The following is a 20,292-nucleotide window of genomic DNA, read 5'->3' as shown; positions in this document are numbered from 1 at the left end:
CCCGATGTATCCCAATTAACCGGAACCCACTACCAAAGGCAGACAGATGTCTCCCTTCCTTTCATCGCCCTCTAGAATGTTCTATTATGTTCGGAAGATTGGCCAAAGATTCTCGAAAATCGAATGAGCTACAAGCGCTGCGAGTGCCGGAAATCATGAATCATACCACCAAAGGGAGGTGGTGTAACGGTGGCTGATTGGGTGCACAATCTACGTGCCTAAGTCCGCGACAGTGTATTCTCGATGACGCTGAAAGATTCCTTGTACCCGAAGTCATTCATGTTTATAAATAAATTCGTGTTTTATTTAAGTAAAATTAACCGTACGCTTACGAAACCAATACACGAAATATTGAAAATTATTTGCTGCTGGAGGGAAATCTGTTCTGTTCCAAATTCTTCTTACACATTATTACTTTTCATAGTTTGTGTTTCCACAGCATGTTAAAATTGCAGTATTAAATAGTTTGACAAAGTTCTTAAGCAGTTAAATAATTCAAATTACTTGAATTAAGTAACGGAGACAATTGAGGGCGTATCAAGCCAAGAAGTAGCCTAATCTCTCAACTGCTAGATCATAATGTTCACTTGCGTCGCTGAATATCTGTTCAATAACCAGCTGCAATTGGGAGAGGTCATGAAGCTGAATTGTTAAAGATAATTCCTCGCGAAAAGTTAATATTCATTACCTTATTCACAACAGACCTTCACTAAATTCCATCGCAAGCCACTTCAGTCCGCTTCACATCCACGCAACCCTTTTCTTTAAACCCTATTTTCATGTTCCATTATTATCTCACGTAAGCCTGCGTTGTTCCTTCAGGTTTCCGAAAAATATTGTGTGTCAATATGGCAAGCACTCAATGTGTACCTGAAATACACATAATCATATCCAAGTATTCTGACCATGGTCTAAGCACATTTATTCCAACTTCGCCGACTGGCGACTGAACAACGCGACAGATTAAGTCACCTTAATTCTGGATGTCACTTTGCTAGCATTCCATGAGTTTGAAACGAAATTTTACATCATTCAGTAAACTCAAAATCAAAGTTCGGACAGAATTCCATTTGGATATTTACTACAGTAAATGCCAAATGTGAGGACAAATACGTAAGGAAAAGACAGTAAATAATTTTTGAATGTGTGTCCTATAATTTTTCTAGTAAGAAGTAGCAGAGTCCCAATAACTGATCGCATAACAAACCTGTGACTTTCGGAATAGGACGCTTTGTCCGATGGTCATAGCATTTACAGGAAGAAATCAGATAACGGGAAGTAACGCCCAACACGTATTTGAGAAATTCATGAAGTGCTGTGTACTTCCGCACGCTCTAGATCGCTACATGAATATGCAGAATGATCGGAAAGTCACAATTATTTATGGTTGCAATTCAGTACAATTCAACTAGATTAAACAACACCAAATATAGCCTTTACTATGTATATAAGAGCCCCGCCAGTCCTATTAGAATTTCAAGGATGTATTTTTCACAAGTGCAACGAGTGTTTTGTTGAAAATTACCTGGAATCCTGTTGTTACTTAACATGTCAGAACGATTTTAGGGTACATTTTCCAACTCTCCTGTGCCAAAAGGAACGACAATATATCGTCTAGTGAACCGTTTCCGTGACACTGGAAGCGACCATACTTAACCTTCCGGGTTGTATAAGAAATCATGGAAAGAATGGATACTTTGATCGCTGAGCGTGGTGGATATTTTCACACTTTTTATGGCATTCCTTTTTTGTTTACTAATTTCAATGTAATTTATTTTTCATAAGTAGAAAACTTAAAATTTCTACATGAATGGAGAATTACAAGATAACAGAATTGTGCCTGTAAAACTCTGACGCACAGCAATGCTTTTCTTTTATTTAAACTGACTTCACCTTCCTGTTACTGGAATCACGACACGTCTGCACAATGCATTGACAGACAATGCATGCGACAACGGAATATTCTATACGCTAAAAGATAGTTTGTGCAAGTAAAGATTGCGGTCATACTGGGAACTTATTTAGACGAAATAATGTCTAGAATTGGGTTTTTTATTCACAGTCTGTGAATAGACAGGGCTTTGAATTTGAATCAGAATCAATGATTTTAACAAAAGTATTCGTCAAAGACTTGTGGCAACAGTGGCAGCGTCTGAAGTAGGAGTGACATTTTTTTACTTCAGAGCAGTACGAAATATTTTTATCTAAAATATATTTCCAGTTTTTGAAGTGTATCTTTCATATTCTTATTTCTGGAATAAACGTTTGATTGTTTGAGGAATGTTTGCATGTTTGTGCATTTCATGGGCCTACCTATTTGAACAATATTTATTTAAGAGCATTGAACACAATTTTAAATGAAAAACAAAATTTCCAAACGAATATCTCGATCAATTCTGAAAAACCTCGTGTCATTCTAGACAATGTAGGGAAATTAATATTCCATCGACCATTGTTTCAAAAATACGTCTGCGTATCGTACTGGTGTGGCAGTTTTCTCTGACACAGGCAATGCCCAGTTCTTTCTACCGTGCATGAGTTTATTTGCAGTGTAACAATTTGCTGTGCATGAAAGAACTGGGCCTTGTCATAGCTCAGGCGGTTAGCCCCTTATCGAGGATGTCCGTGCTTGCGCTCAGGTAAGTCCATGCTCGATTGGTGGCATTAGGACAAATTTAAAGCCGCAGACTTCAAAATTAATCATTTATAATGCTTCCTGCGGTCATAATAAATATAATATTTGCCATAAATGGCATTAAAATGTTATTTCTACTTAAGCAATGCGGGAAGTGTAAGTGTAAATAATACTGTTTGTCTAGTGTTGCTTATGGACCCTCGTCTACTGTATATTGGCAAGTTAGTGCAAAACACCTATTGAGATTCAATGTGAATAATATTTTTCCTACCTTCATCCCCAACCAAATTTTATTTCTATACCTTGTAACTCTTTCCTGACGTTATTTCCTTCTATTTCCCTCACACCCTTTATCATACCTTTTATTTTTCCGTGCTACGTACTATGTTTAAGGAGAACGAACTATGAGAATATTAATCATTTAGTTTCTTAAGTTTCCTCTGTTTCTGTAAGATGTGAGGGTGTACCATGTGCATAGTACTGCAGTCAGCTAAGATTATAAAAGAGTAAAAGCAAAGACTAATAAACGATTTGCCTCTTCATTGCGCAGGTTCATGGGGACTCAACACACAGCAGAATAAATTGTTTTTGCGCGGTGTGACATTTTTATTAGATAACAAAGATAAAAATTATATCACGCTAAAATACTGTAATTTACGTTTCAAAATAATGTTACTTGAGGCCGAATTACGGACTTTATAATTACGTTGTCGGATAATGCTCTTTGTGAAAACGGTTGAGAAATTTTATCCATGATGTCTTCTGAGACGACGTTTAGTTACATTATTTCTCTTTAATTCTGCAAATTTATAAAAATAATTTTTAGTATCGTGGTAAAAATTTATCAGCGTTTTAGAGGAGTCTACTACTTACAATAGGGGTCCGCAGTGGCCGCGCGGTCTGAGGCGTATGCCTTGTGCCGCTTGGTCGCTGGGACCGTGGGTTCGAATCCCACTCAAATCATGGATATTTGTCCGCATTTTTCTGTGTTGTGCTCTCCTGTGTACAGGTAGAGGCCTTGCGACGGGCCAATCTCTCGTCCAAGGAGTCCTAACGAATGTCTATAGATCGAGCCAACGACCGGAAAAATCAGGGCGATATTGTTTTACAGAATATGCTGTTATGAAGTGTGTTGGCGATGGAGAGTTACATTCCGTACCTTATACTCCACACAAAATCAGCCCGCCTTTTATTACCAGACCAAAACAATTTAAAAACTTGACCTTTACAAGTGTCACATACATTTGAATATTATCAGAACTACAAGACTAAAACTCAGATATAATTAAATATTCTACCCCATCTCATGTTTTGACAAAGTAATGTACGTAGAAGATATAATACAGATATCACAATATATCAATGAAAAAGTTTGTAACCAAAATCCAACATCGGACATACGGACGTGGCCCAAAATATTAGCAATATGAACCTAGCTACACTCACGCTCCTTCCTTTGTCTTCCATCACGGACTTAGAATAATACAGTTCATATTCATGTTATAAATACAACCTCAATGCGTTTTATGTAGATAAATGAGGAAGGTGAATTTTATACAATGCTGGTTCCAACAGCGCGTCGACATATCATATAATAATATATTCAGTATCAATGTTATAAAAACAAATACGTATATTTCACATTTTATCTACGCAACTGAGAAAAAATATTTATTCCATTTAATTTTTAGCCTGTATTTCATATTATAAATTTTTAAAATTCTACCACGAAAGCACGAACAAATATATATGTTTGCAATGCCAATTTTTGCTACAAAACACCTACTGTTCTTGTGATTCCATACGTACATTGTAAAGCGCCTGAGGATGACACTTCTGGCCGAAACATATTTCTCCTAAACTTTCAGTTACGTAGTGTATTTGAAAATGTTTTAACGGAAAATGTATTTTATTTTGTCTCCGAGCCCTAATTTTCCTTTGTGATGGGCCTGTGTATAGAATCACCTAGGTTCGGGTAGCTGCATCATCATAATTTCCACACATTTAAAAATGTTTAATTTATTGTGTGGGCTATTTTGTCGCTAGTGAGAGGTATTTTACGGAGTTGTGGTTATGTTACTCACGTATATTTGAATAAGATTCAGTGGTGCATTAATTACCATTCTCTCTCAGCTCTTGTACTGAATGAGGAAATCTGGTATGTGGTTCTGTACAAGCTGTCGAGCAGAAAACGTTTTTATCCGCTCAGTTATTCTAGTCCTATTTGTAATATATTGTTGTAAGGCTTGGGACACGAGGCTAGCGTTTATTTATACAAACACGAGGAAGGAAAAATATTGAATGAGAGTAAAGTTAAAAGTTCTTTGGGGAAAACATAGCAGTGATGGTTACCAAGTATAATTACGCCTAATATATGGTTCGTAATTTATTTAGAATATCAGTCATTCACTAAAAATGATTCATCATACAACATGAACGGAGGATGCAGAACAAATTAAAATGTCGATTACGGAAATATGTCAGAATGGTCACTTGGAAATCAAAACGTTTATAAAACATGAAATAAGGAGATAAATATTAGGCGTACTAACACGTGATTATGCTGATTGGATTCAGGTAGCTTCAGTTATGTAGCTTTTTCAAAATTTTAATCCTAGAGTTATAATTAGTTTGTAAGTACAATGTTTGAAGACAACTTTGAAAGGCGTGAAGAAAGTTCATTTTAACAAGTGTTCGCAGTCAAATACCCGCTTAGCTTGCAACTGGAGCATGAGCGGATGTCTGACCTAATTTTAATGTTATTCAATTAAAGTATTGCAAGAGTATTCAAACTCCTGTCTCGTTTCAAATATATCAAGAAATATTCTTCTCCATCTGTCATTCCGTGATGCATTTCAATAACTGCGAAAAAAAAAAACGCATAACAAACGAAGAATTAGTTTGGTCCTCAAACACAAATACGACTTTAAAATATTGGTATTGTAACACAGGCCTTCGGTATTATGTGTACCCATCATTGAAAGTAAAATATTTGAAGATTGCTTTGTTAGTGATTTAAATTAAATCGTAGAGATTAAACTGGTAGATTTTTCTAATACCATATGAAGTACTTCGTCATGGAGTGAACATAATTAGATAAATGCTGGAGATACCGATATTAAGTTCCACTCTGTAGAATCCAGGATATTCCTCTCTTCATTTAGGAAGATGACTGGCCTTGTCTGTTCATTTTCTGCCTTATAATCCCGAGTGCATTCATTCTGTTGCCTTTACCGCCCAAGGCTACTCCAGGCTGACCTTGGCAGAATCAATGAAGTCCAGTAATTTCCTCCACTTTTCCTTGTAGTCTGTCCGTGCTTCTTGGTACTTCACTATCTCAAAAAATTATATTAAGTTGCTGGTTTATTATTTTATAGTAGGCCGTCATATGATCGTACACACTGGAAGGCAGAGGGACAATTCCTTTTAGTTTAATATTGACACAGTTATTAAAAACACAAAATAAGGATAGAAAACTGTCTAATGCTACAATTAATTTTCATAAAATGCTTAAAATTTTCGCTGTAACTATACTTTACGCAATGAAAGCTTAAGGATGAGTGGTGATGAAATTCACTACATTTATAAATTCGACACCAGGTGGAGATGAGTGGTCAAATTCACTTTACTGAACAGAAAGGACCACAGTTACTCCCATGTTGGAATTGAAACCGCTCATCTCCTGTGACGTCTGTTCATTTGCTTAACAGACTAATGTTACTATGGAAAGCGAATTAAACAGAACAATGGATTTATAGCATCGTATTATAGTCACTATATCAGCTGCAGTAGTTAAATTTCTTGAACGGTACGCAATGATGTTCTCATTCTTTTAACTTGTAATAACTGGTAGTATCCTATTTGAAGGTAGTCTACTTTCTTAACATTCCGATGATTGTTTTTAAGATCAATTTTAATATCAATCTCCATCTGCATGTCTTATAAGTGGTCTCTTTGCTTCAGGTTTTACTATCAAAATTTTGTACGCATTTCTAATCTATTTTCTTACATCATAAGCCCCTATCATATCTTAACCGACATTTCAATCAAATACGTTGATGATTCGAAAAAGTAATCTATTATTATTTGTGGCGTACATTTGAAAATTGAGGTATTTGCAAGAAATTTATTTTGCCTTTTTAGTAAGTGTCTCTATGCATATATGGGACAAAAATAAATTGAAACACTGTTTAGGTGTACTGGATCTTTCCAGAAAACTACGTCGTATATACTGGCCATAATGAATATCTTGTTTGCTACCTTTTCTGTGGTTATTTACTGCTGGAATCTATCTTGAGCACAGTGAGCCAGATCCATTTTTGCTACTAGTCATTACAGAAGCAGAAAAAGCCTGTTACTTGGATAAACTGCAGGCAAATGTCTTTTGATTTCTATCCTTTCAAGTATAGTCATAGTTCTTCCTTAAACTAACATAAAATCTGAGATAAATGAAGGATTGAAACCTCAGACTTTGATGTAGTCTCGTAAACTGAACTTTGGCAATTAACCATAACACATAATTAGTAGTCAGAATTATGTTGGAAGTCTGCCTACATTTGAAAACTTTCGAATTTTTTCAGGCTTGAAAAATAAATTGTAAATAATCTAGCACCAGTGTCCTTGCTATATTTATCTTCCTTTCGTCCTGAGTAATTAGCATACAGGATATGATCCAAATTGCTTGCATCAGTGCAATTGTTATAATTTACAGGTTTCACCTTTCGGTTTTTATTGTATTTATTAAGTAGACTCATGTATATAGACCTAAGAGCGGTATTTAAATAAACCAAAAGACGGCAAATTAATATTAAACTTAAGAATCAATTTTCCTTTCTCTTCTCTTTTATCAATCCATCATCGAGATTAGGAGCTTAGATATAAATGTAGGTAACTGCACAATTTTTAAAAGTAATTTCTAGCGTTTAGAAGAACTTATATTTTTGTAATACAATTTATGTGTCTGGTAACTGTTCATGACGAAAAGTGGATAAATAAACCAGCTGAACTGGCTGCAGCAGACAACGAATTAGGTTTGTTTTTAGGACAGTTCCCTGCTCCCAGGATTCAGCAAAATCAAATAAGGTTAGATTGTTATAAGATAAGTAAATAATGACAAAAGAGCGGCCTATCGACTTTAAGATATGGTCCTCGTGTCCTCGTCGTTGTGTACAAATGCGAATGAACATTACACAACTCATTCACGAAGCTTGGTCTAGTCTGAGATTCAAATCGAATGCTTCCCAAATACAAGTAAGATGACGTCCTCCCTTTTGTTTGAAACGATCCATCGACAATCATCTTCCCTGTTGATGACGTAACAACGTTATATGTTGACAGGGCACTTTAGTTAGAATGAGCCACTTGTAAAAAGTTGGCAGGCGGCCATCTTCTCTTGTTCCACTACACCAGCCAAGAACGTCCAGTTTTTCAACGATGGACATAAGTAACGTGGTGACGTTTGAGTGTCATCACTTTCGCTTCTGTCCACTCCACATCACTGCAATCCTTCTTAACGCTTTACAGCTAAAATGGTTCTGTCACTTTTGGTAGTTTTAAAAGCATTCAACCAAGTCGAGCAAAATGCAGCTGTCGTACTTTCCTCACAAAGTTATAAAATTTAATTTAATCTACATTATAACGACGCTATATAATCCGAGTTGTTTAAAGTAGTTTTAAATAAGCTATAAATAAAAATCTGAATTTTTATGATATTCATAATCAGATAGAAGGAACCTTTACATAATGAAGATTGGCTTTACATATTTTGGTAATCAAACTTAAAAACTTATTCATACAGATAGCGCTTTTAGTTGAAACTGGGTAACTTTCTGACAGTTTATAAAACCACATTTGTTTTACAATAGATACTTCTTAATTAAACTGGAAGTAAATTAAAATATAGACCCCTCTTGGCTGTAGTTGAATCACATTTGATCTTTTCGTGTTACTTTATTGACTATTTTTTGTATACTCATTTGCTTATCATCTGCAAGATGGATGAACAAAATGGTCAACACTAACAAAACACTGGGCAGTGCGCTGTTATGTACTCATCACCATCGTGGTCACAGTATCTGAACCGAGAGTCTCTAGTAGAAGACTGGCAAAAGCGAATGTAAAAAATTTGGTAGAAAATGTGTTGTATCTGTTCGGGCGATTAATTTTATCCCGGATACCTGAAGGTGGATCTATGAGTGGATGGAAGATAAGGGTGGTGATAAAGATGTCACTGGTGTTTAATTAAGCACAACACCATGAAGGTCGATTGACAAGTGTGGGTTTACTTTTTAATTGGCTGTTACTTAATTATTGTCATTCGAAGATATCGGCCCTTAGTCTCAGCTAATGTGAGCGGCGTAGAATGAACAATTAATAAATAAATATAGTGGTTCATAGAGCAAGTTCTTAATTCCAATAGTACCTTTAAGACTTATTTTGAATGTATGTAATAGATGTGTTAGATGATGCCGGTGACAGAGCCTGAGCGGTCTGGGGCTTGAGTTTGAATCCCACTCAAGATATAGATGTTTACTCGATTTTTTCTGTGTTGCGTCATCTTGTATGGGTAGAGACCTTGCGACGGGCTGATAACTAGTCCAATAAGTCCTACTAAGTACCTGAATAGTTTATGAAACCGCCCATACGTGAGGAGGTCATTGTTCTCCGAGGACTGTAGAGTCACGAAAAGAAAAATATTAGATGGTGATCTTGTGAACTGTTGTGTTATGTAACATTCTGTTACGACAAGAGGGCACAGAAACACAGAAGACAACGAACTACAAAATAAATAAAAATAAGCTTCAGCTTAAAATGCATGCATTAATTGAAGCTCTTAGCGCATGCATATCAAGTAATGTTGGTGATAATTGCAGATGCTCGAAGCAGAGTAGTTGCCAGCTTTTAGCGAGGACAAAAAATAATCTGGATGCCAGTGTTTGATATTGACTATGTTGCCCATTAGCTTTGTACCGATTCAGATCCTATTGAGGTTTGGAGAGGACGCCCGGTTGCCTGGGTAGGATGCAGTCAGGTTCTCAGGGATATAAATTTAAGGATAATTTGGATTTAGATTGCTCAGTTACCATGAATATGGTCACAGGGAATATACAGGAGTGACGTAATGAATGTTGTTGCTTCTCTTGATGATGATGTGTCAAGCGCATGTCGATTAAATAAAGACCAGCTTAATGATGTTAAAAAAGAAGTTTGTTGTCGGTGCAAATTTTCCTCTCACAAGGTTTACCGATGTCATCACGTCGTTGAAGTAAGGGCTTTTAATTTTAATTAAATTTTGAAGTTAATTTAGACGTAGCTCTTAATTATTACTAGTAGTTAACGTTACGTCAATTCTGAAGCACTGCTTAACTACAGCTATGTTACTTTAGCAGACCTGCACAAAGAATAGTTGCAGACGAACATATGTACTCTCCGATGTATAAACCAAAAATGTCTTAAGCCCACGTTTCTCATTGCACACAAAGGTTTGATTGTAGCACGGTTGAAATATCCGATTTTGGAGCAATGTTTCCATTGCCGATTTATCTGTCATTTAAAACAGATAAATTTTCCAACTGGAGACCACTTCAAACTCACTGGTTAGCTATGACGAAACGAGTCGATTTCCCGAATTCGAAATTTGGTATATGTTGGAGTAAAACGCAACTTTGGCTACAGCACCTTTTTTCCGAAATTCTTACTAAGCACGCTCGAGGCTGTTTTGAGTGTCACGCGAGAACTTTCTCCCGACGCCTCTACATATAAGCCGGTAAATGTGATAAATGTCTGGCTTATATTCATGTTTGGGTCGCCTGTCTGAAATCGAATTAAGAACTGGAGTGTACAGCAATTATATATTATTGTTAAACCAAATCCCACTGTGCTATTTAACCACAAAGTCATTCCTGTACAGTAATTATATAATAAAATATGTATATTCGATTTACACTGATGTGTATTTATTGGCTCGGTATATTCACACTGTCGTGAAAATGCAAAATCCGGATATTACAGTAACTGCGTACTTAAGAAAGTAAATGTGTTGCGGGTTTCTGGCATTAAATGCAGATGATGTTACTGGACCTCAAACTTTGGAGATTACCATGCTGAGTTTTATTAGAAAGAGATGATGCTGGATTACCTGCTGAGATATGAGAGGCGGTGACTTCGATCGAAGCTTTTGCTGGACTTACACAGACATCTGTGTGCAGCATTATGACCACAGAACAACACAAAAAAACCTAGAGCGTTTACATTCCCTTGCCGGACCCAGTATATACACAAAGGTATTCAAAACGTTTTACCCAAATTACATCTTTATTTTGTGCTAGATATTTAAATGCATTATTCGTAGTAATTAAAGTCTACTGCTGTTGAAACTTGAACAAATGTTCTGTGGATGTTATAAATACTACAACACAACACTAAACATTAGTAGCTTTGCTATAAAATCTAACAGGAAATAACGCTTTTTCCGTAGAATAGTTCTTATGTGAAACTTACGTTGTATATGTGTTTCCTCTGGAAATCGCTAACTTACGCAGTTTCTTTGTCATATGCTCCTCAAACAGGTACACATGCGTCATTGCGTGAAGATACCAAGAGCTCGAAACAACTTTTGCGCGATCCCACTTTCCTCTTCCCTTGACTGATGTATAAGCTTGTACGAGGTGCGATCGAAAGGTTTCAAGACTGCGCCTATAAAAACCCGTACACTTATCTCAGGTATTAAATTCAGCCATCACCTTCGAAGTAGTTCCCCTGGAAGTGAACACAACGATCCCAGCGCCGCTGCCAAGCCTGGAAGCATCCCTGGAAATCTGTCTTTGTCAGCCTGTCAAGCACCATCTGCAATTCTGCCTGAATCTCTTCTATCGTCTCAAATCTCCTCCCCTTTAGCTGAATTTTCATCTTTGGGAAGAGGAAGAAGTCACACGGAGCTTAGAAAGGAAGTTGGGGTCGGTTTTTGCAAGATCTTTGAGCTCCTCACAAACGAGAAGTCGATTCTGCTTCTGGTCCTCAGACAGGATGCAACGCATGTTGAGTTCTTCCTTTAGAATCAGCTGACAGGTCCCATAGCCTATCCCAACAATGTCGCACAAGTCGTTGATGGTACGACGTCGATCTTCGTGAATGGCCTGCCGAATCTTCGTAACATTTTCGGGCGTTGTGCTCGAAGATGGTCGTCCAGAACGCTCGTCATCATCGACAGAGGTTCGGCCATTTTTAAAACGTGAATGCCACACAAAAGTTTGTGCACGACCCATTGCGGACTCCCCAAATGCTTGATTTAGCATTCCATAGGTTTCCGTAGCCGTTTTGACGAGTCTTTGGCAAAATTTGATTTGTTCATGAAAATCCGCCATTCCGAAATCGCAGGAGGGTCGGTGTAATGCACTACCAAAACGCCCGTAAGTAAGAAACAAATGCTAATTCGATGATGCCGGCTGGCACACTGATTCACTATGAATGTAGGCCGCACCCCCTAGCGGCAGAAGCTCGTAGTACATCCGGTTCGCCCTCTATTGACACAGTCTGTAAACTTTCCGATCGCACCTCGTACATGTAAATTGTGATTTAGGCACCTTGCCATGTTAAAATTTTGCGCTGCACAGTAATCTCTACCAACTTGTTACTGATAATTTGTTTTCTTTATGAGAACTGCTCTTTCCAGTAAGTCGCGAAACGTTGAAACGTTCTTGTGATTTGTGATACTTGTTGACTAGTCAAAACCAATCTTCCTCACAGTGACACGGCATACTTAGCGGAAGGATATCTTTCATCATACTTCTGAGCACGTACTTTGTGTAGAAGATCGCGAATTGGTGCTCAAACGCTTCGGGTGATTCACATGCTTTCACTCTATTGGGCAGAATCGAGAGACTTTCTTAGAAATGTTTGTATTTTACTCCCATAGTCCTAACCTGAAGCTTGACGTGTAAGGTTTCTGTATGATTCTATGGTAACTGTAGTTACACTCTACGGGTTCTCGAATCAGAATTAATTCTTATATAAGAAATCCTTTAAATCAAGAGTATGCGCACGCAGACCGTAGACCTTGGTTGACATACTTTTCGCAGACAAAGTCATAATCATGTTCCTGAGCACATACATAGGAAAACATCTACAGGGAGACTAAAGCCATATTCCTGCTACACGCTTCAACATGAAACCGACTGCCTGACTCCCATTAAACGCAGACTATTCCAGACGCCTCTACAGGGGCGACCACAGTCTTCTTTGAATTCCTGGGTACCAGAGTAGCCACCTTCAAATTTAATTTTAATTCTTCCCGCAATGCACAAAATTCACACTGAAGCAGTTAAGATCAAGGGGCACTGGCACTACCTCAAGTCTGTTAAATCATTCTTTTTCCAAAAGATAAATTGTCAGATTATGCCTGAACGACACCAGAACTGAGTTACCAAAGTGAAACCAAGAAACCATTAAGAACAATCACAGGCCAGTCGATGGCGGTTATAAACAATACTGAAAATCGGAGACGTCTTTTTTATGACGACAAAAGTTAGAGAAGTCCCGCGCCGTAGCCGCGCGATCTGAGGTATCATGCTTCGGACCGGTGATACGGAATGCGCGCTGGTTCGAGTCTCGGGGAAAGAAATTTCTCATGAGATCTTCGACCGGTGCCAACCCAGCATCGTGAGGAAATTGGGGAGCTACAATGGGTAGCGTAATCCGGTCATGAAAACTAGCAATGGCTGGGGGTTCGTCGTGCTGACCACACGTCACCCTATATCTGGTTGGATGATCGTTCACCTCTGCTTAGGCACGTGAAAGTGAGGCCGGCAGCTAGCTAGTCGGCCTTGGCTCTCAGAGGGTTGTTACGCCACCGATTATTATTATTATTATTATAATAATAAAAGTTACAGAGGTCTGCATATAACAAATGCGGTGTATAATTGTGGAGACTGCCCTCACCAACTCCCCCGCCTTTAAGTTCTAAAGAGACGACTATATTTCCTGGCCTTTACAATATGGTTTTGACGGTGTTTAAAAAGCGCTTACATGTTTACTCAATCTTAGTGGAGCGATAGATTTCAACATGGCTATTAGTAAAACCGGCTACTAGATCGATTCTGAGGAAGCGAAATTATTTTCAAAGCCTCAGGGTATAATTCCTTTAGCTTTATTGTTTCCCATCGTCTTTCTTTTATGTGTTTTCTTACAAGGACTGTGAATTATTTCTTGTTATATATGAAATTCTGTAATGAAATTACTAGCGAGCGGAAGCGCCTACGGGGCTGCCCATCGTTCATTCGTCCTGACGTCCGAAAGAACAAACAAGTGTTTTGCTGCCAGACTTATGAAAGTACATGTATATAATAGCCCACGGATAAGCTAACATTATTTTGCTTTGGTGCGTTGTTTTCATCCTGTGAATATTGATAATATTTAGATAAATATATGATGTTAGTGTTTGTCAAGTACGTCATTAGTGATACGGCGGACATCATAGAATCTTGGGAATAAAATTTCCGTACTAATTTAGCTAATACGGTGTATAATATTCAGAATCTCCATACGTTTCTTTAATTAGAAGGGCCTTACTTATAAGTTGTTATGAAACTGTGTTACAAAAGCGCATGTAAATTTATTAAAAGTAGGAGTTCTCTGTATCATCATTCTTGTTAATAGTGCTCTTCAAGTTGCACAAATATTTAGCGGTAACTATGTTTGCATAATGCTGGGTGATACAAAATTACAAAATATATATGTGCCGGGAGAGAGCACATCTGATATATTTGACTTCATTTTGAGTTGCATTAGTCCAATTTAGATTTTGATGTGTTGACTTTAACTGGGATAAGATATAACTTATATGAGACAAATACTGGTATTCTGTTGTTTGTTATGGGTGTACCTCTATTATTGAGTTAATTACCTTGACAAAAATGTAGGCCAATATTTTAAGTTCGTATATTTGTAATAACTTCCATTCAGCTCCAAATTAATCACATGCAAGTCTAGAAACAATTATTTAATATTCCCATTGTATTTTTAGACAACATTTTTCTGCTCACAGAAATAAAATATTTGTAGTTAAATGATATAATTAATGTATGCATTATACTTGTTTAGTTAGTAGAATATTAGCGTGAATATTTTTTGTCTATTTGTTTGGGTTGGATATTTGTATGGGATTTAATTAAGTCTTCTTTGGAATTCATTTGTCAAATCAATCCTTTGTAGTTGAACTTGACAGATGCATTTTTTCGAAAATATATAGAAAGGTTTTCTATGCCATGAAGCGCGAATGATGATAATTATAACAGCAGTATTGCAGCGATGAATAGGAAATGGCTGTGGCAGTTATTAAAATTTCGTTTCGTTATTCTGGTGGAGTATGTGGGGAAACAATAGCTCATGAAATGTATGGTGACACTGGTGAACACACAAGAGAAAAAGGAGTGTAAATTATTTACTCATTTGCCGTAAGATATCATATTCCGTGCAATTTATGTAGGCAATGTTTCACATTAGTTTATGGATGGAAGTTGCTTTCTGTATTTATGTCACAATTCCAGGGGTTTGTATGTGGAGAATTCAAAGCGTTGTGTTTCTTTATATGGCTTTGATGAAGCTGGCTTTCGCAGATGAGTGCATTAGACGCCCATAAATATGAGGGGGTTTTACATGATTATATACTCAGATCTCTCTGTGCGTAAGAACAACAAAAGTCTACACACCGCTCTATGAACATTTTCTTTTAGCATGACCGCGTATTTCTAAAACGTGCGTCATAATTACAACTGACAGTGATAGGTCTCTGATCACGAAGCAACACCGTAAGAAGAAATGTGTATATTTCAGCAGCATTAAACTATCACTTAAGCAGAAGACAAACTCTTTCAATACGCCCTTGTCACAAACTTCGCTTACTTTCTATTTTGTGAGATTAATTATAATGTTATCCTCTGATCTTTGACCAGGTCTCAAATGGCGTATCTTCACTTCGGATATTCTGACGGAATTTGTATTAAATTTAGATTTTCCCATTGAATTCTGCATGTCAAACCCATTCCTCAGACGTTGATTTATCACACTGATTATTTTGTGAGTAAAACCTGCAAATCTTATTATGTAAATTTCTCTGTCCTTCTCCGTCATTTTCGTTTATATAAATACGAAGACTTGCATTATATGGAGATACTCTACGTACAAAATTATGTATATACAAGGTGTTTGACAACTCGCCGGCCTCTTATCGAGGCCGGTGGATGATTCTGGAAGTAATTTAGAGTAAAATAAAATGTTATATTCTTTCTATTTCCACCCATTAAGCAGCAATGGCGATTTCAGATTTCGCTAAGAGAAAAATAAAACAAAGCATTAATCAGAAAAATTAATGGCTTAATTTTAACTTATACATATACATAGTTTTACTTTTTCAATTGCCCGCCACGGTTTTCAATGCACAGCCTTGTCCATTACAAATAAGAATCCACTGACCTTCGAATATTTTTGGGGTGTTCTCTTATGTAAACAATAGCTGCATTAATTCGAGGAGTTCCTGTGCCGCTTGGTCTCTCACTCAGAGGGAGGAACACAGATTGCAGGTGTTTGAGAACAGGGTGTTCAGGAGGATATTTGGGCCTAAGTGAGAAGACGATGCGGCATGGAGAAAACTGCATAATGAGAAACTTATAATTCTGTACCCATCCCCCAATATTGTCATTGTGATTAAGTCGAGAAGAATGAGATGGGCGGGATATGTAGCGCGCATGGATGGAACAAGAGGTGTGCGCCGGGTGTTGGTTGGGAAACATGAAGGGAAAAGACCGCTGGGGAGACCTAGACGTAGATGGGAGGATAAAGTCAGGCGGGATTTATGGGAGATAGGAGTTGAAGGAGACTGGATTTTGTTGGCCCAGGACGGTCCGGCGGAGGGCTTCGGTAAGCCATCTAGTTAGTTAGTTCCTGTCTCGTTGTTAGATCCCTTTAAATGAAATCAAGCGGGGTCAGGTCTTGAGATCTTGGCATCCATGATATTATTATACCAGGACGGCCAATCAAAAGCTTCCCTTGACGCTGATTTAAGTTATTTGCAACACAACCAAAATGTGTGTGAATTTTACCATAACACAGTGACACATTAGACGATCACCAAGGAGTAGAACCAACAGACAACTGGTATGAGAAGCAACTGAGAGTCAGTATTAGCGACATCTTAAACCGAAACCATCATTAGTGTTGCCATATATCTAAATACTCTCATGTCTTAAAAATACGTAGCTCTGCAACCAGTGGAGTAAAACTGATATATGCAAGTTGACAACACAAAAACATGTCTATGTCCGCAACGGTTGGAAATATTATCAGTCCTGTGTTGTTATTTTATTCGAAATTACTTCCCGCATCACTGCGCGACGAATGATAGACCGGTTATGAAACAACTTATATAACTATATATGTTGAATTACGACTGTTTTCTTTCTGCTAGCCATTTGGCATTAATATATATATATATATATATATATATATAGACTCAGTAATTTTATACAAAGCAACCAACATTAGCCTCTTCCATATTCCGTGTATATAACAGGGTGTACTGGCTTTTAGTAAACAATCTCCGTTAAAGGAAAAGAAAATTAGAGATTAGATTCGAGGTGGGCGTTGGGTGTTATCTCTTCTGAAAGCCACAGAATTACGATGTAAGTTGTTATTCATGTCTCAACGGACGGCTGTCCCATTAATTCATCCACAATGTTAACTTCTCAATCCAGAGCTCTGTAAATGGTTCTGTTAAGCATGTTACAGAACGAATTATTTTTGACGTGAAAACGTCTTTATAATCGATGCCGGGTGTGGGGAGACAATCGCGCCCAAATGAGCGACAGTTTCTGTCGAAGTAATTTCAAACTTCAATAACTCGGCTAAAAATAGACATAGCGCCGCCATCTTAGTCTCGTTTTAAAGAGGAAGGATGAATGTTTGTGCCAATATCGCTCCGACATTCGTGGCGGCCGGACGTCGCGAACTGCGCACGCGCAAAGTGAACCCACGATTTTCGTCTTTCCGGATTCGACACGTGTCCATAAACGGGATCATATCTCAGAGACTAATTATCCGATCAGAGTGAACCAATTGTTGTTTTGAAGAGGAGTGTACATGTTACAACTCATACTGGCCTCCAAGTGTGTATCTTAAAAACCCAAAAAGATACGAGGCTGTGAATTTAAAAAAGTTTGAAAATTTCCCGAATTTCTTAAAATGTCGAGATATATGAGGGCAAAGTACAACCAGAATTACAAAAATGTTTAATTTCAATATACTATACACGATTGACGTTTTCACGAAAATAACTGTGGCAGTGTCCGAAACTGCCTATCAATTTTTTTTTTTTGAAGACGGAAATTCTGTCTAAGTTAAATGTCAAGGGAATCAGCAGGGTTTCAGGTATGTAGCTATAGATACGTTAAACATGTATAGTAAGGACTAAATTAATTACGAGTTCTTGGCGCGGGGGTGAAAAGCAGGTGATAAGCAATGCGCGCGCACCTCCAAGCTTCTTCTATCCGTTCCACCCAGCCGTTCCTAGTACAACTATCTACAGCACTAGGGAACTCAGCTAGCAAGTAATCTGGTCTCTACTTTATGTATTAGTTAGAATGTGTATACATAGTGAGTCAAAAGTATGTTCACAAACTTCGTGTTCGTGTTCCAGGATCAAAAATAAGAAGAAAAAAATTTTCCTATGAACATGGGTCGCAAATGTTTCATTTTCGAAATAATAGCTAAAAATAAGTTTCAATATATGACTTTATGTCAAAGCGAATACAGCTTCCAGCAAAGATTTTCAGTTAACGTTTGGGCAGGAATTGTTGGCGACATGCTCATTGGTCCACACATGCTTCCATCACGGCTAAGTGGACCTTCACACCGGCACTTGCCACGTCTCCTCAAAGATGTACCACTGAATACAAGAAGACAAATGTGGTTTATGCACGATGGAGCCCCAGCACACTTCTCCAGTCGTATCAGAGATCATCTCAAAGAACAGTGCACTCAGCAATGGATTGGACGCGGTGTCCCAGTAGCATGGCCACCGAGGTCACCGGATCTGACTCCATTGGACTATTATCTGTGAGGTCACTTGAAGTCTGTCGTTTATGAAACACCCATAAACAATAAAGACGACCTATGGGAACGTGTGCAGAATGCATGCCAGAAGATTCGAGGAAATCCTAGTACGTATGAATGTATCCGTCATTCTTGCTAACGACGTGCTCGGGCATGTGTGAATAATGGAGGAACAATATTTGAGCATCTGTTATAAAGAAACATTCTTGTCCTTATACTTGGTAATAAAGCATACTTTGAAACTTATTTTTGGATATTAGTTTGAAAAAGAAGCCTTTGCAACCACATTTCTAAAGAAACAGTTTTTCTTATTTTTGATTTAGGAACACGCACACAAAGTTTGTAAACATACTTTTGACTCATCCTGTATATTTAGACTAACAGGTCCTAGCGTCATACCAGTTATTCATTTTAATATTAAAACCCGAAATGTTTCAAGAAGACTTACTCACAAGGGTGAATAGGTTTGTCCTTAGAGTGACAATAGTTAATAATCTGGTCTCGTCGTCTACATGTTAGCTCAGATAGTGAGACATGATGGAATGGAGAATATTGCATATGGCTGAAGAGTAGGCGTTGTGACAACATTCGAGGACTTGCTAACGTCACAGCAATCTGTCGAGTGCTACCGGCATTGACAAATTCAAACCAGTCGAGATTGACAGGTCGAACTCCAGCGTTGCTTGTTCAGTTGTGATCCTGACATAAAAAATGAACCGACATGGTGCGTGCTCCTTATCTATCATTCTTATCATACAATTAATTTAACAGAAACTCGATAGAAAATCGTGTAGGTCTTCTGCTGTAAATACTAGGTGCTACCCAAAAGTTCTGGGAATTTGCCCATTAAAAAAATTGCTTATAATAACTCCTAGTTTCCACCGTCTCCTTCGAAGAAGTCCCCTTGGGCATGAATACAGCGATCCCAGCGTTTTTCCATGATTCCATGCATCCCTGGAAGTCTTCAAGTGTGAGTGTTTTAAGCACCTCCTGCGATTCTGCATGGATCTCCTCAATAGTGTCAAAACGACGAAATTTCATTTTGGGGAACAGGAAAAAGTCGCAGTCCCCGAACTTTTGGGTAGCACCTCGTATATCCGTAATTTTATAAGAGAAAAAATGAGAGTAGACGTGTTCGTGTCTTTCACATATTTTTTCCTACTAATGTTTTCAGATTACGAAATGTGACTTCGTCCCATGTTAAATATTTGTTTGGAATACAGAACAGTTAAGCATATCATAAGATTGTCTTATGATTATTTTTAACCCACTATGCACGAGATAATGTCGCTAAGTAATACTAGCCCTTCACGTTTATATTTAATATTTTTAGAGAGTAGTGAACAAATATATTGAATAAGAAATGGCTAACACCCGACAAGAAGTAATCCTCCAGCTAGAGGGTTGGGTGCGAGACTAATAACATCTCACCGTAAAAAAACATGTCGGTCAAACAAGCTGCTGTGATCGCTTACCAAAATTTGTTTTTCAATTATATAAATTGCACATTATCAATAAACTATATTATGTATAACAAAAGAATGGCTGTAGGAACT

The sequence above is a fragment of the Zootermopsis nevadensis genome, unplaced genomic scaffold (genome assembly GCF_977971745.1).
Source record: "Zootermopsis nevadensis isolate Lab colony 2312 unplaced genomic scaffold, Znev_1.0 Znev_ptg000001l, whole genome shotgun sequence".
NCBI classification, from domain to species: domain Eukaryota; kingdom Metazoa; phylum Arthropoda; class Insecta; order Blattodea; family Termopsidae; genus Zootermopsis; species Zootermopsis nevadensis.
The sequence above is the reverse complement of the archived record's forward strand: the minus strand, read 5'-3'. Positions refer to the sequence as shown.